Raw genomic sequence first — 17,115 nt, forward strand, 5'->3', positions numbered from 1 at the left:
ATTGAATTCCGGCTCACCTCCGGTGCGGCGAGGCGGAGGAGTAGGCTCCCTTGTCCGCTTGGCAGGCGCAGTAGCAGTGGACTGGGAAGACCCCGCTCCAGTTGCTGCAGCGGCGTGAGGTGCTCCCGCGGCAACAGTGCTTGCCGCGGTCGAGCGCGTCGCACGGTGCGGCGGCTGCTGACCCGTCTGCCGCCCCGCTACGTCCCCGGCCTTGCGGAGACGCCTTCTTGCTAGAGCTGGGGGCTCCGCTTGCGGCGAGCTGGCTGAAGGTGGGGAGGAGGAAGAGCCGATCTGCAACGGGTCGCCCGCGCCCTCGGCGGGCTCGCTCGACTCAGATTCAGGCCCGACAAGCCCTTCCTCGCCGGCAAACTCCTCGCGCTCGGCAAGGCTTGCCGCCTCTACTGCCTCTGCCTCCTCCACGGTGAATCCAAACTCACCTGCGGCAGCGGCTGCTGCCGCCTCTTCCAGCCTGGTGGCGATGCGCTGCATCTCCGCGTCGGTGGTGTCGCGAGTGAGACTCTTCTGCTCGTCGGAGCGATCCGGCACTTCAACCAAGCTGTCGAAGAACTCCTGCACGACGTCGTCTGCAGGCTCTTGCCAAGTTGGGACGATCCCATGCGAGTCGCACAGCGGCATCATTGCACGGATGCGGTCAAGCGAAGAATTGTTGCACAGCGGAACAACATCCCGCGGCAACATGAATGGATGTTGAGGATCGCTCTTGAACAGCTCCAGGAGCATCGCGTCCAATTCCAAGACAGTGAAGTTGAAGTTGAGGCCTGGGCGCAGCCTCATGATATCCGCCGAGTTCTGAAACTCCCAGGCGGGTCTCCTCCTCTCCTGAAGGGGGGCAATGCAGCGGCGGAGGAAGGGCAAGGGGCTCTCCTCTCTCGACTTGGGGCATAAAGAAGTGGCAGAAAAGGGCTACGTTTGGGTGGATTCCGACAAAGTTTTCGCAGAGATGTGCGAAAACTGCCATGGTCAGAACGGCATTGGGGGTGAAGTCAAGGAGGCGGAACCCGTAGGTGTTCATGATATCACAGAAGAATTCAGAGAAGGGCGGGCAGAGCCCGCAGTAGAAGAACAGCGCGAAGAAGGGGTACCCGTTCGGAGCCAATCTCGAAGCGGTAGCCGGGAGTACCCTCATGCGCGGATGCGCTCGCGTCTCCGTCGACCAGAAGAGGTAGTAGTACTCCCTCAGCTCCTTCGCGTCAAGCTAAGGGGGTAAGATGGCCCGCTCCTTTCGCAGCACCGCGAGCCGCTGCGCCTCGGCCGACTTCACGCCCTTCCCCTTGTCGGCTTTCAGAGCCATGGCGGAGGTGGTGGGGGAGATCAATGGCGTTGGTGGTGCTGGTGGCAATGGGGGGCGGAGCGCTGCTCTCTTTCAGCTTCGGGAAGAAGGGGGAGCGGCGGAGATTTCCGAGACTGGAGTAGCAACCAGCGAAGTGGGTGAACTGCCCCTGTTTCCCCTGCTTATGAAGAGGGAGGGGGCGGACGTTTCTCCCTTCCGAATAAAGAAACCACCTACGATCTTTCCCACGATGCTGCATTCAACGCGTGCTGTTCGGGGAGGGCGCGGTGGATACGGAATAAGATACGGCGTGACCCAGGCCGCGCGTGCCCGTGCCCTGCTTTGGGCCTGGCCCAACAGCGCTTGGCACCGTGTATGGCCCAGGCCCGGGGGCTCCTGTCGGTGTACTGGAGTAGGGGTACCCTAGTATCCCGAACTTGTGCACGGGCAGTCGCAGCGCCCCGCGGCAAGGCTTGCCGGGTGACCGCCAAGGTCCTCCGTGGTTCCTTTGGAACCATTCAAGAACAAAGTATTCAAGCCAAGGAGACAAGGCCCCGGCAAGAGGAGCTTGCCGGGAAGGCCAACCAAGGCATCTCAAGGAACTTGCCGCGACACGCCACGCGTCCCGGCAAGGCCCGGTGAGTGACAAGCTTCCGGACGCGACAAGACAACGGTCGCGGCAAGGCGCTTGCCGCAGCAGGTTACCACTCTGCACCCACGCTCCAACGCATCCACCAACGTGTCGCCCTGGGCTTGTGCACAGGCAGTCGCAGCGCCCCGTGACAAGGCTTGCCGGGTGACCGCCAAGGTCCTCCATGGTTCCTTTGGAACCATTCAAGAACAAAGTATTCAAGCCAAGGAGACAAGGCCCCAGCAAGAGGAGCTTGCCAGGAAGGCCAACCAAGGCATCTCAAGGAACTTGCCGCGACACGCCACGCGTCCCGGCAAGGCCCAGTGAGCGACAAGCTTCCGGACGTGACAAGACAACGGCCGCGGCAAGGCGCTTGCCGCGGCAGGTTACCACTCTGCACCCGCGCTCCAGCGCATCCACCAACGTGTCGCCCTGGGGCCTTCCCAGGGGCGCGTGGCAGGAGGCTGAGCAGCCAGCGGTGCGAGGTGGCAAGCGACGCTGACAAGATTACCATCGTGGCGAACGGTGGCGTCCCTGACGGTCCTTTTCTGCACTGTTTGGGTGACCCAGACGGGCATTTAATGCCTTTGTCCCCTGCCGTCAGGGTTAGGTAGGATACACTGTACAGGTAGCTGTACCAACCGCAACTCTCTTTTCCATTTTTACCCTTGTCTGCGTTGCCACCTGTCGGTGACCCCTTGAGCATATAAAAGGAGGCCCATGCGCAACATAGAGGAGGTTCATTCGGTTCGCAGCTAGAAAAACACTCGAGCGCTCCCGAGCAAGAACACAATACACGAAAACAAACAGCAGTAGGAGTGTTATCTCTACGGAGAGCTCCGAAGCTGGGTAAACTGCTCGTGTGCTTCGCCTCGATCCGCTCTTCGTGCGATCTCGGCCCCCCGCCGAACCGAAAGGGGCTCGGTCCGCCGGTCCCATAGGTGTCCCGCCAATTGCTTGCTCGCACGCGGCAAGCTCCTCCTCGTAGCTGTCAAGATTCACCTTGCGCTGCGCCAACTCTCCTTCCTGCGCAAATAGATTTTCGGCGACAAGCCGTTGCTTCTCTTCCACTTCAGCCTTCTCGAGGAGGAAGGCTTTCCGCTCCTCGAGAAGTTGCTCCCGCTCCTCTGCTAGGGATCGGAGAATTTCCTGCCTGAGACCCCGGAGCTCCTCCGCGCGCTTCTCAATATCCACTCCCGCCTTCGCGACAAGCGCCTCTCGGGATGCCAGCTTGGCTTGTCAGGCGCGGTAAAGAGACAACAGCTTCAGCAGCAGCCGCTCCTCCTCAGGCTCGTCGCTGCTGCTGCTTGGCGCGTCGACTAGCATTAGCCCAGCAGAGGCGAGCACCTCTCCATCCAAAATCTCCCCTTCGACCGGCGCCCTAGAGCTTGACGCCCAGGGGAGCTTGACGAAGATGCCATCGCCGGCCTTCAGGTAGGCGCCGGGCTGGGGCTCTTCGGAGCCTGGCGCTACAGCAGCGGCGGAGGGATCGGCGGTCGGCGTAGCGCCTGGCGCTCCTGCGGCCTCGGGGCCGTCAGTACGATCGCCGGATTCCTCGCCTGCTTCTGTGCCGGCAGCTTTGGCAGCCTCTTCACCGGCAGGATCATCATCGCCGGCCTCTTCTGCGGTGGCAGCGGCATCGTTGTTGTTGCCGCGCGCGTCCTCCTCGCCGGCAGCCTCGGTTTCCATCGGCTTCGTGGCAGATGGATCTGACGACAGGAAAGGGGAGAGAAGTCAAGCAAATGTTCAAAAAGAAAATCAGAAGAAGAAGAACCCAAGGGAAGTTCTCAAGCGAGAGGATTACCTGGATCTGCAGCCACAGTCTCTGCCACCAGGGGGTCGCTGGTGCTATCCCTTGCCGGAGAACTGTCCCTTGCCGGAGAATTCTCCCTTGCCGGAGAACGCTCCCTTGCCGGGGAATCCTCCCTTGGCGGCGTAGTTGAAGCAGATGGCATTTCGGGAGCGGCTTCCGGGCACTCCTGATGAGGCTGCTCTGCTCCTACACAAATCAACAGTCGGATATCAACAAAAAAAAGGGGCACCAATGCGTGCCTGAAGGCAGGAAGTGAGCTATACACTTACGCTGGGGGCTGCGCTGGGGGCTGCTTTGGTGAATAGTTGCCGGGTCCGGCAAGGTGGTCTCAGGCGCATCCCCTATTGCCGCGGTGGGTTCATCCTCGATGACAATCACCGGGACCTTGGCTCTCTTTGCTGCTCTCTGGGCCAGAGTCCTGAAAAGGGATGAGTTCAGAGTAAAGCAAATCAGATACAAGACACACATCAAGAATTGAGGAATTACAAGTATAGCAAAGGATCTTACTCTTCTTCTTCGTCGTCGGAGCTGAGACCGGAGAGATCGAAGTCCAGCTCACCTCCGGTGGCGGCAAGGCGGAGGAGTAGGCTCCCTTGTCCGCTTGGCAGGCGCAGTAGCGGTGGACCGGGAAGACCCCGCTCCAGTTGTCGCAGCGACGTGAGGTGCTTGTCGGGGAAGCTGATCCACGAACACCTATGGGACCGGCGGACCGAGCCCCTTTCGGTTCGGCGGGGGGCGGAGATCGCACAAAGAGTGGATCGAGGCGAAGCACACGAGCAGTTTACCCAGCTTCGGAGCTCTCCGGAGAGATAACACTCCTACTGCTGCTTGTTTTAGTGTATTGTGTTCTTGCTCGGGAGCGCTCGAGTGTTTTTCTGGCTGCGAACCGAACGAACCTCCTCTACGTTGCGCATGGGCCTCCTTTTGTATGCTCAAGGGGTCACCGACAGGTGGCAACGCAGACAAGGGTAAAAATGGAAAAGGGAGTTGCGGTTGGTACAACTACCTGTACAATGTATCCTACCTAACCCTGACGGCAGGGGACAATGGCATTAAATGCCCGTCTGCGTCGCCCAAACAGTGCAGAAAAGGACCGTCAGGGACGCCACCGTTCGCCATGATGGTAATCTTGTCAGCGTCGCTTGCCACCTTGCACCGCTGGCTGCTCAGCCTCCTGCCACGCGCCCCTGGGAAGGCCCCAGGGTGACACGTTGGTGGATGCGCTGGAGCGCGGGTGCAGAGTGGTAACCTGCCACGGCAAGCGCCTTGCCGTGGCCGTTGTCTTGTCGCGTCCGGAAGCTTGTCGCTCACCGGGCCTTGCCGGGACGCGTGGCATGTCGCGGCAAGTTCCTTGAGATGCCTTGGTTGGCCTTCCCGGCAAGCTCCTCTTGCCGGGGCCTTGTCTCCTTGGCTTGAATACTTTGTTCTTGAATGGTTCCAAAGGAACCATGGAGGACCTTGGCGGTCACCCGGCAAGCCTTGCCGCGGGGCGCTGCGACTGCCCGTGCACAAGTTCGGGATACTAGGGTACCCCTACTCCAGTACACCGACATAATTGTTTTCCTATTTACACAATTCAGGTTCCATGCATCTTCCCAAATATCAATTTTTTGTCTGTTTCCAACTCGCAAGATATAGCCATTCCTTAGATAATTAACCCCCGCCATAACGCTTTGCCAGGTAAAAGAGGAACCCTTCTTTAGATTTGCATTCATTAAATCGTCATCCGAGAAATATTTAACTCTCAAGATTGTGGCACATAACGATTCCGGGTTATCAAGTAAATGCCACACTTGCTTGGCTAGCAAAGCCAAATTGAAACAATGTATATATCTCGGAATCCCATTCGTCCTTGTTCTTTTCGGACACACATCTTCCACCGCACCATCCAATGCATCCTTTTCTGATTGTCTTCGTCACCCCATCAAAATTGCGACATCGCGTCAATGATTCCTTTGCAAACGTTTTAGGAATTTTCAAGACAGACATAGTATAAGCTGGGATAGCTTGTACAATAGATTTAAATATAATTTCGTTTCCTCCTGTGGATAACAACTTCTCCTTTGTGGCACTCCGCCTCAGAGAAACCGAAACGCCCCGCATTCCAGCCCAAAGATCAAGGAGAAGTCTTCTGGAATACGGCACTGCTTAGCATAGAACAAATCATCTCTTTATTACAGTCTATATTTGGTACAAGGGGATACATCGGCATGGCGACACTACGTCTGCCACAGTTTCTCTATGCAAGCAGCAGGACAACTCGAAGTAGCGGAACAACGGCGACGGTGATGAACTCCACTCTGCAGGGACTCTGGCTGGAACGCTTATCCTAGCTTGCAAACAAGGAATCCATGGCAAACAAGCAATCAAATCCGGCATGACCTGCAAACTAGCATGACACGCCGGGTCAGTACATTGAATGTACTTGCAAGCTCACAATAACCAGAAGCATTCAAGAAAAACAACAACTTATCAATTACAAATTAAGCAGGAACTAACATGATATCATCAGAACAACCTGGCATGAACCACATGAACATGGTACAGCTAGAACAATATGAGCATGGCATGAACATATGAATCTGACGATACCAGCATGCAACATGATGATACTATCATGCATCACTTATTCTACTCGGGTTACCTCGTAACCATCACATACATCACTTACCAACCTCGGACATCTCGCGATCATCTCAGGATCAAATCAAGCTTGGTATAAACAATACCGTAGTAATTATGTCATGACCACAAGGAGCTTGACCTTTACCCTTGACTTTCGCATAACACCACAAATATCCAACAACTCGGTATCCTTGATACCACGGTGATCCTCTCATGATCACATAACCAAACTCGGTATCCTCGATACCATGGTGATCCTCTCACGATCACATAAGCAACTCGGTATCCTCGATACCACAGTGATCCTCTCATGATCACATAACCAACTCGGTATCCTCGATACCACGGTGATCCTCTCACGATCACATAACCAAACTTGGTATCCTCGATACCACGGTGATCCTCTCACGATCACATAACCAACTCGGTATCCTCGATACCATGGTGATCCTCTCATGATCACATAACCAACTTCTTTCATCATCGAACCGGGGTTGATATTAATCAGGTTATCATTATTATTATTACTGTTGATCCATAGTGTGACCAACTACAAACTGAGCCCTTATTCACGGGCGCAGCTATCGATAGATTTAAACACACACTCTGTAGAGGTTAGTACACTGTATCCACAACATGGAACCCAAGGCCTTGGACTCCCATTCTGGTGGACCAACGGCGTTCCGACAAAACCGCTCTATTGCCCATGACACTCTTGTTGGGGAACGCGGTAATTTCAAAAAAAATCCTACGATCACGCAAGATCTATCTATGTGATGCATAGCAACGAGAGGGGAGAGTGTGTCCACGTACCCTTGTAGACCAAAAGCGGAAGCGTTTAGTTAACACAGTTGATGTAGTCGAACGTCTTCACGATCCAACCGATCCAAGCACCGAACGTACGGCACCTCCGTGTTCAGCACACGTTCAGCTCGGAGACGTCCCTCGTACTCTTGATCCAGTTGAGGCCGAGGGAGTGTTTTGTCAGCACGATGGGGTGGTGACGGTGATGATGAAGTTACCAGCACAGGGCTTCGCCTAAGCACTACGACGATATGACTGAGGTGTGTAACTATGGAGGGGGGGGGGGGCACCGCACATGGCTAAAACAATTGTCAACTTGTGTGTTCTAGGGTGCCCCCTGCCCCCGTATGTAAAGGAGCAAGGGGGAGGCCGGCGGGCCCTCTAGGGCGTGCCAAGGGGGGAGGAATCCTCTTCCTAGTAGGAGTAGGACTCCCCCCTTTCCTAGTCCTACTAGGAGAAGAAGGAAGGAGGGGGAGGAGAAGGAAGGAGGAGGCACCGCCCCTCCCCCTAGTCCAATTCGGACTAGGCCCATGGGAGGCACACGGCCAGCCCCTGGCCGCCCCTCACTCTCTCCCTTAGGCCCAATAAGGCCCATTACTTCTCAGGTGGTTCCGATGACCCTTCCGACACTCCGGTTATATCCGAAACTTCTCCGGAACACTTCAGGTGTCCGAATATAGGCGTCCAATATATCAATATTTATGTCTTGATCATTTAGAGACTCCTCGTCATGTCTGTGATCACATCCGGGATTCGAAACAATATTCGGTACAACATATCACATAAACTCATAATACCAATCGTCATTGAACGTTAAGCGTGCGGACCCTACGGGTTCGAGAACTATGTAGACATGACCAAGACACATCTCTGGTCAATAACCAATAGTGGAACCTGGATGCTCATATTGGTTCCTACATATTCTACAAAGATCTTTACCGGTCAAACCGCATAACAACATAGGTTGTTCCCTTTGTCATCGGCATGTTACTTGCCTGAGATTCGATCGAAGGTATCTCAATACCTAGTTCAATCTCGTTACCGACAAGTCTCTTTACTTGTTCCATAATACTTCATCCCGCAACTAACTCATTAGTCACAATTCTTGCAAGGCTTATAGTGATGAGTATTACCGAGAGGGCCCAGAGATACCTCTCCGAAACACGGAGTGACAAATCCTAATCTGGATCTATGCCAACCCAACAAACACCTTCGGAAACACATGTAGATCACCTTTATAATCACCAATTTACGTTGTGACGTTTGGTAGCACACAAAGTTTTCCTCCCGTAATCGGGAGTTGCATAATCTCATAGTCTAAGGAACTTGTATAAGTCATGGAGAATGTAGTAGCAATGAAACTAACACGGTCATAATGCTAAGCTAATAGATGGGTCATGCCCATCACATCATTCTCCTAATGATGTGATCCGGTTCATCAAATGACAACACATGTCTATGGTTAGGAAACATAACCATCTTTGATTAACGAGCTAGTCAAGTTGAGGCATACTAGGGACTATATGTTTTGTCTATGTATTCACACATGTACTAAGTTTCCGGTTAATGCAATTCTAGCATGAATAATAAACATTTATCATGAATTAAGGAAATAAATAATAAGTTTATTATTTCCTCTAGGGCATATTTCCTTCAGTCTCCCACTTGCGCTAGAGTCAATAATCTAGATTACATAGTAATGATTCTAACACCCATGGAGCTTTGGTGCTAATCATGTTTTGCTCGTGGAAGAGGCTTAGTCAACGGGTCTGCAACATTCAGATCCATGTGTATCTTGCAAATCTCTATGTCCCCTTCTGACACTTGATGACGGATGGAATTGAAGCGTCTCTTGATGTGCTTGGTTCTCTTGTGAAATCTGGATTCTTTTGCTAAGGCAATTGCACCAGTATTGTCACAAAAGATTTTCATTGGACCCGATGCACTAGGTATGATACCTAGATCGGATATGAACTCCTTCATCCAAACTCCTTTATTTGCTGGTTCCGAAGCAACAATGTACTCCACTTCACACGTAGATGCCGCCACGACGCTCTGCTTGGAACTGCACCAACTGACAGCTCCTCCATTCAATAAAAATACGTATCCGGTTTGTGACTTAGAGTTATCCGGATCAGTGTCAAAGCTTGCATCGACGTAACCGTTTACGACGAGGTCTTTTTCACCTCCATAAACAAGAGTTATCCGGATTACTTTGGTACCTCCCTCTATGCTTATAGCAAGACATACATCAGGTCTGGTACACAGCATTGCATACATGATAGAACCTATGGCTGAAGCATAGGGAATGACTTTCATTTTCTCTCTATCTTCTGCGGTGGTCGGGCTTTGAGTCTGACTCAACTTCACACCTTGTAACACAGGCAAGAACCCTTTCTTTGACTGATCCATTTTGAACTTCTTCAAAACTTTATCAAGGTATGTGCTTTGTTAAAGTCCAATTAAGCATCTTGCTCTATCTCTATAGATCTTGATGCCCAATATGTAAGCAGCTTCTCCGAGGTCTTTCATAGAAAAACTCTTATTCATGTATCCCTTTATGCTATCCAGAAAATCTATATCATTTCCAATCAACAATATGTCATCTACATATAAGATCAGAAATGCTACAGAGCTCCCACTCACTTTCTTGTAAATACATGCTTCTCCAAAAGTCTGTATAAAACCATATGCTTTGATCACACTATCAAAGCGTTTATTCCAACTTCGAGAGGCTTGCACCAGTCCATAAATGGATCGCTGGAGTTTGCACACTTTGCTAGCACCCTTTGGATCGACAAAACCTTCTGGTTGCATCATATACAACTCTTCTTCCAGAAATCCATTCAGGAATGCAGTTTTGACATCCATTTGCCAAATTTCATAATCATAAAATGCAGCAATTTCTAACATGATTCGGACAGACTTAAGCATCGCTACGGGTGAGAAAGTCTCCTCGTAGTCAACTCCTTGAACTTGTCGAAAACCTTTCGCAACAAGTCAAGCTTTGTAAAGTGTAACATTACCCTGCGTCGGTCTTCTTCTTAAAGATCCATTTATTTTCTATGGCTTGCCGATCATCGGGCAAGTCCACCAAAGTCCACACTTTGTTCTCATACATGGATCCCATCTCAGATTTCATGGCCTCAAGCCATTTCATGGAATCTGGGCTCATCATCGCTTCCTCATAGTTCGTAGGTTCATCATGGTCTAGTATCATGACTTCCAGAATAGGATTACTGTACCACTCTAGTGCGTATCTTACTTTGGAAGACCTACGAGGTTCGGTAGTAACTTGATTTGAAGCTTCATGATCATCATCATTAGCTTCCTCACTAATTGGTGTAGGAATCACGGGAACTGATTTCTGTGATGAACTACTTTCCAATAAGGAGTACAGTTACCTCATCAAGTTCTACTTTCCTCCCACTCACTTCTTTCGAGAGAAACTCCTTCTTTAGAAAGGATCCATTCTTAGCAACAAAGATTTTGCCTTTGGATCTGTGATAGAAGGTGTACCCAACAGTTTCCTTTGGGTATTCTATGAAGACGCACTTCTTCGATTTGGGTTCGAGCTTATCAGGTTGAAGCTTTTCACATAAGCATCGCATCCCCAAACTTTAAGAAACGACAACTTTGGTTTCTTGCCAAACCACAGTTCATAAGGCGTTGTCTCAACGGATTTTGATGGTGCCCTATTTAAAGTGAATGCAGCCGTCTCTAAAGCATAACCCCAAAACAATAGCGGTAAATCAGTAAGAGACATCATAGATCACACCATATCTAATAAAGTACGGTTACGACGTTCGGACACACCATTTTGATGTGGTGTTCCGGGTGGCGTTAATTGTGAAACTATCCCATGTTGTTTCAAATGAAGACCAAACTCGTAACTCAAATATTCTCCTCCACGATCAGATCGTAGAAACTTTATTTTCTTGTTACAATGATTTTCCACTTCACTCTGATATTCTTTGAACTTTTCAAATGTTTCAGACTTGTGCTTCATTAAGTAGATATAACCATATCTGCTCAAATCATCTGTGAAGGTAAGAAAATAATGATACCCACCACGGGCATCAATACTCATTGGACCGCATACATCGGTATGTATTATTTCCAATAAGTCAGTAGCTCGTTCCATTGTTTCGGAGAATGGAGTTTTAGTCATCTTGCCCATAAGGCACGGTTCGCAAGCACCAAGTGATTCATAATCAAGTGATTCCAAAAGTCCATCAACATGGAGTTTCTTCATGCATTTTACACCGATATGACCCAAACGAAAGTGCCAAAATAAGTTGCACTATCATTATTAAACTTCAATATTTTTGCTTCAACACTATGAATATGTGTATCACTACTATCAAGATTCAACAAAAATAGACCACTCAGCAGGGGTGCATGACCATAAAAGATATTACTCGTATAAATACCATTATTCTCTGATTTAAATGAATAACTGTCTCGCATCAAACAAGATCCAGATATAATGTTCATGCTTAATGCTGGCACCAAATAACAATTATTCAGGTCTAAAACTAATCCCGATGGTAGATGTAGAGGTAGCGTGCCGACCGCGATCACAACGACTTTGGAACCATTTCCCACGCGCATCGTCACCTTGTCCTTAGCCAATCTTCGCTTAATCCGTAGGCCCTGTTTCGAGTTGCAAATATGAGCAACAAAACCAGTATCAAATACCCAGGCGCTACTGCGAGCATTAGTTAAGTACGCATCAACAACATGTATATCAAATATACATTTCACTTTGCCATCCTTCTTACCTGCCAAATACTTGGGGCAGTTCCGCTTCCAGTGACCAGTCCCTTTGCAGTAGAAGCACTCAGTTTCAGGCTTAGGTCCAGACTTGGGTTTCTTCTCTTGAGCAGCAGCCTTTTTGCCGTTCTTCTTGAAGTTCCCTTTCTTCCCTTTGCCGTTTTTCTTGAAACTAGTGGTCTTATTGACCATCAACACTTGATGCTCCTTTTTGATTTCTACCTCCGCGACCTTTAGCATCGCGAAGAGCTCGGGAATTGTCTTGTTCATCCCTTGCATATTATAGTTCATCACGAAGCCTTCATAGCTTGGTGGCAGTGATGGAAGAACTCTGTCAATGACACAATCAACTGGAAGATCAACTCCCAGCTGAGTCAAGTGATTATGATACCCAGAAATTTTGAGTATATGTTCACTGACAGAACTATTATCCTCCATTTTGTAGCTGTAGAACTTGTTGGAGACTTCATATCTCTCAACTCGGGCATTTGCTTGAAATATTAACTTCAACTCTTGGAACATCTCATATGCTCCATGATGTTCAAAACATCTTTGAAGTCCCGATTCTAAGCCGTAAAGCATGGCACACTGAACTATCGAGTAGTCATCAGCTTTGCTTTGCCAGACGTTCTTAACGTCATCAGTAGCATCTGCAGCAGGCCTAGCACCTAGCGGTGCTTCCAGGACGTAATTCTTCTATGCAGTAATGAGGATAATCCTCAAGTTACGGACCCAGTCCGTGTAGTTGCTGCCATCATCTTTCAACTTAGCTTTCTCTAGGAACGCATTAAAATTCAAAGGAACGGTAGCACGGGCCATTGATCTACAACAACATAGACATGCAAAAATACTATCAGGTACTAAGTTCATGATAAATTAAAGTTCAATTAATCATATTACTTAAGAACTCCCACTTAGATAGACATCCCTCTAATCATCTAAGTGGTCATGTGATCCAAATCAACTAAACCATGTCCGATCATCACGTGAGATGTGTCGGTGTCGAAACTGGCGGATCTCGGGTAGGGGGTCCCGAACTGTGCGTCTAAGGCTAATGGTAACAGGAGGCAGGGGACACGATGTTTACCCAGGTTTGGGCCCTCTCGATGGAGGTAATACCCTACTTCCTACTTGATTGATCTTGATGATATGAGTATTACAAGAGTTGATCTACCATGAGATCATAGAGGCTAAACCCTAGAAGCTAGCCTATGATTATGATTATCTTTGTCCTATGGACTAAACCATCTGGTTTATATAGACACCAGAGGGGGCTAGGGTTACACAGAGTCGGTTACAAAGAAGGAGCTCTACATATCCGAATTGCCAAGCTTGCCTTCCACGCAAAGGAGAGTCCCACCCGGACACGAGACGAAGTCTTCAATCTTGTATCTTCATAGTCCAATAGTCCGGACAAAGTATATAGTCCGGCTGTCCGAGGACCCCCTAATCTAGGACTCCCTCAGTAGCCCCTGAACCAGGCTTCAATGATGATGAGTCTGGCGCACAGATTGTCTTCGGCATTGCAAGGCAGGTTCCTTCTCCGAATACTCCATAGAAGATTTTGAACACAAGGATCGTGTCCGGCTCTGCAAAACAAATTCCACATACCACCGTAGAGAGCACAATATTCCACAAATCTAATCCGCTGACAACTTTTCATAACGTGACATCACGCCATGGCTCAGTCATTATTCGAACCGTTTTTCTCAATAGCTAATGCACGTATTGTGAGGCGGTTTCCTTGGCACGTCTTGTCGAAGCATAGATCGTGTCCCCTTATCACAGGATTCTCATCGATACGGGTGTGGGTAACCCAACCGCGCCATCAATCACGACGCTTGGGGAATAAGCGATTTTACGGGCAAGTGGGGAGGCGCACAGTTTCTACTGCCTTTATAAAGAGATAGGGATTCTCCTTCTTCACCCACGCCTTCTTCTTCCTTCACTCATCCATTCCCGCACGCTCGAGCTCTAGCGCCCAAGTTCTCACCTTCTCCGTAAAGTCATTGCAAACATCTCCGAAGCGGGAGGCAAGTGGATGGCCTCCTCCGTTACGGAGGAGGACATCACGAAGCTCCGGGAGGCCGGATACTTGGCCGCAGACATCGCGCACCGGCTCCTGGACGCAGGGCAGATTGTTCCTACTCCGGGACCCCACAAGAGGGTTGTGTTTCTCGCCCAATTCGTCCGCGGACTGGGATTTCCTCTCCACCTATTTGTCCGCGGGCTCATGTTTTACTATGGGCTAGATTTCCATGATCTAGCCCCCAATTTCATCCTAAACATCTCGGCGTTTATCGTCGTGTGCGAGGCCTTCCTCCGCATCAAGCCCCACTTAGGCCTGTGGCTGAAGATCTTTAACGTGAAGCCGAAGATAGTGGTTGGCCAGCAGGCGGAGTGCGGAGGCGCCATGGTGGGCAAGATGCCCAATGTCACCTGGCTCGAAGGATCCTATGTGGAGACCGTGAAGGGGTGGCAATCGGGGTGGTTCTATATCACTGAGTCGCACGACTCCAACTGGGCGGCGGCCCCCGAATTTTGATCTAGCATCCCCTTGCAGCTTACCTCCCGGAAAAGGAAGGGTTTAGCCTAGGGTGAGCCAGCGGAGCTGATCGGACTCTAGAACTGTGTCAAAAATATGATAAGCAAGAAAATCAAGCCTGTCAACATGGTCCAGGTCATGCTCTTCCGCCGGATCCTTCCGTGTCAAAGACGGGCATTCAATATGTGGGAGTTTGACCCGGCCGAACACCAGACACTGCGAGAGCTCTTCGACACAACGCACAAAGACGCCTGAAAGGTGCTGTTCAAGGCCGCTGAGGTGCCTCCTCCCCTTGCTGACGATCGCGGACTCAGCACAAAGCGCCGCGCCAATCCGGTAAGCTATCTATATTTCACAAGATGTGCCTTTCCCCAGTATATTCATGGGAAGAATCTAAGCCTCCATGCTAATTTAACAGGACTGGGTAGCGACAGCGGAGCGGATCGACTGTCTGGCTCCACTACCTGAGGATCCAGCAATGACTCTCCTAACAGAGATGTTGTTTCCGGCGCCCTATGAGGTGCCGGAGAAGAAGGCCAAGAAGAAGGCCACGGGGACCAGGAAAGGTCTCCGGTGCAAGGTAGTCACAGACTCATCGTCCGAAGACACCGAGGCGCGCTGCTCCAACAAAAACGAGGAGGAGGCAGAGGAAAGTCCTCCCCCCTCCACCCGGGGGGACAAGAAAAGGAAGGCCGCCCCGTCTGGGGAGGCCGAAGGATCCAAGAAGGGGAAGACCCTCCCTCCAGACCACTCCACAACAGCCACCTACAGTAATGAGGAGTGGCTGCCCAGGGACAAGCCCCTGGCGAAGTTGTAAGTATCCGGATACCATAATATTTCCGGCATGTTTTGCTTTATTGCCTCTTATCATGTTGAATATGATCGTGTAGTCCGTCCAAGGCCCACATCGACGTATCCTCCTCGGAGGGGTCCTTGAGCGCGTTGGCGATGAATAGCGATTCGCTCTCAACGGCCACCACCCCCGGCCCGCGGATGACACCGAGGTGTTGTCTCAGAGGACACCGGGCCAGGGGGGACAGTTTTGATGGCACCCCAAGGTGAAATACCCGACGCCGGGCACATGAGGGGGGGGGGGAAGACCCCCATGGATTCTGATGAGGGGGGCTGCAGCAAGTTTGTCCCCCAGCCGGATACCGCGCCGGAACCTCCAGTGGTTCCGGATTCAGGCAGGCAGCCCCTCTCTAAGGGGGGCAAGCCGCCTGTGCCGATGACCTCTATCCATCCAGAGGCATCGGACAACTTGCTGGAAGCGCTTCAGGGCACTTCCATTGATGAAGAACACCGTACTCTTATGAGTACGGTGATTGCGAAGGTTCAGTCCGCCAAAAGCGGATTGACCGAAGCCTGTGCCAGCATCCTGATACGTCCATTTTGCATCATGCTTTTATATCAATATTTATTGCATTATGGGCTGTTATTACACATTATATCTCAATACTTATGGCTATTCTCTCTTATTTTACAAGGTTTACCATGAAGAGGGGGAATGCCGGCAGCTGGAATTCTGGCTGGAAAAGGAGCAAACGTTGGAAACCTATTCTGCACAACTCCAAAAGTCCTGAAACTCCACGAAACAACCTTTTGGATTTATTAAGAATTTATGAGCGAAAGAAATAGGCCAGGGGGGCCACACCCTGTCCAGGAGACAGGGGACACCCCCCCTGTAGGGCGCGGCCCCCTATCTCCTGGGCCCCCTGGTGGGCCTCCGGCGTCCATCTTCTGCTATATCATCACTCTTTCCTGTGAAAAATCATGGGCAAGATTACGGGATGAAACTCCGCCGCCACGAGGCAGAACCTTGGCGGAATCAATCTAGCGCTCTGGCGGAGCTGTTCTGCCAGGGACACTTCCCTCCGGGAGGGGGAAATCATCACCAACGTCATCACCAATGATCCTCACATCGGGAGGGGGTCAATCTCCATCAACATCTTCACCAGCACCATCTCCTCTCAAAACCCTAGTTCATTTCTTGTATCCAATCTTGTATCAAAACCACAAATTGGTACCTGTGGGTTGCTAGTAGTGTTGATTACTCCTTGTAGTTGATACTAATTGGTTTACTTGGTGGAAGATCATATGTTCAGATCCTTTATGCATATTATTACTCCTCTGATTATGAACATGAATATGCTTTGTGAGTAGTTAAGTTTGTTCCTGATGACATGGGTGAAGTCTTGCTATTAGTAGTCATGTGAATTTGGTATTCGTTCGATATTTTGATGAGATGTATGTTGTCTTTCCTCTAGTGGTGTTATGTGAACGTCGACTACATGACACTTCACCATTATTTGGGCCTAGAGGAAGGCATAGGGAAGTAATAAGTAGATGATGGGTTGCTAGAGTGACAGAAGCTTAAACCCTAGTTTATGTGTTGCTTCGTTAGGGGTTGATATGGACCCATATGTTTAATGTTGTGGTTAGTTTTACCTTAATACTCCTTTTTGTAGTTGCGGATGCTTGCAATAGGGGTTAATCATAAGTGGGATTCTTGTCCAAGTTAGGGCAATACCCAAGTGCCGGTCCACCCACATATCAAATTATCAAAGTACCGAACGCGGATCTTACAAACGTGATGAAACTAGCTTGATGATAATTCCCAATGTGTCCTC

Source organism: Triticum aestivum, chromosome 4B (genome assembly GCF_018294505.1).
Source record: "Triticum aestivum cultivar Chinese Spring chromosome 4B, IWGSC CS RefSeq v2.1, whole genome shotgun sequence".
Classification (NCBI taxonomy): Eukaryota; Viridiplantae; Streptophyta; class Magnoliopsida; order Poales; family Poaceae; genus Triticum; species Triticum aestivum.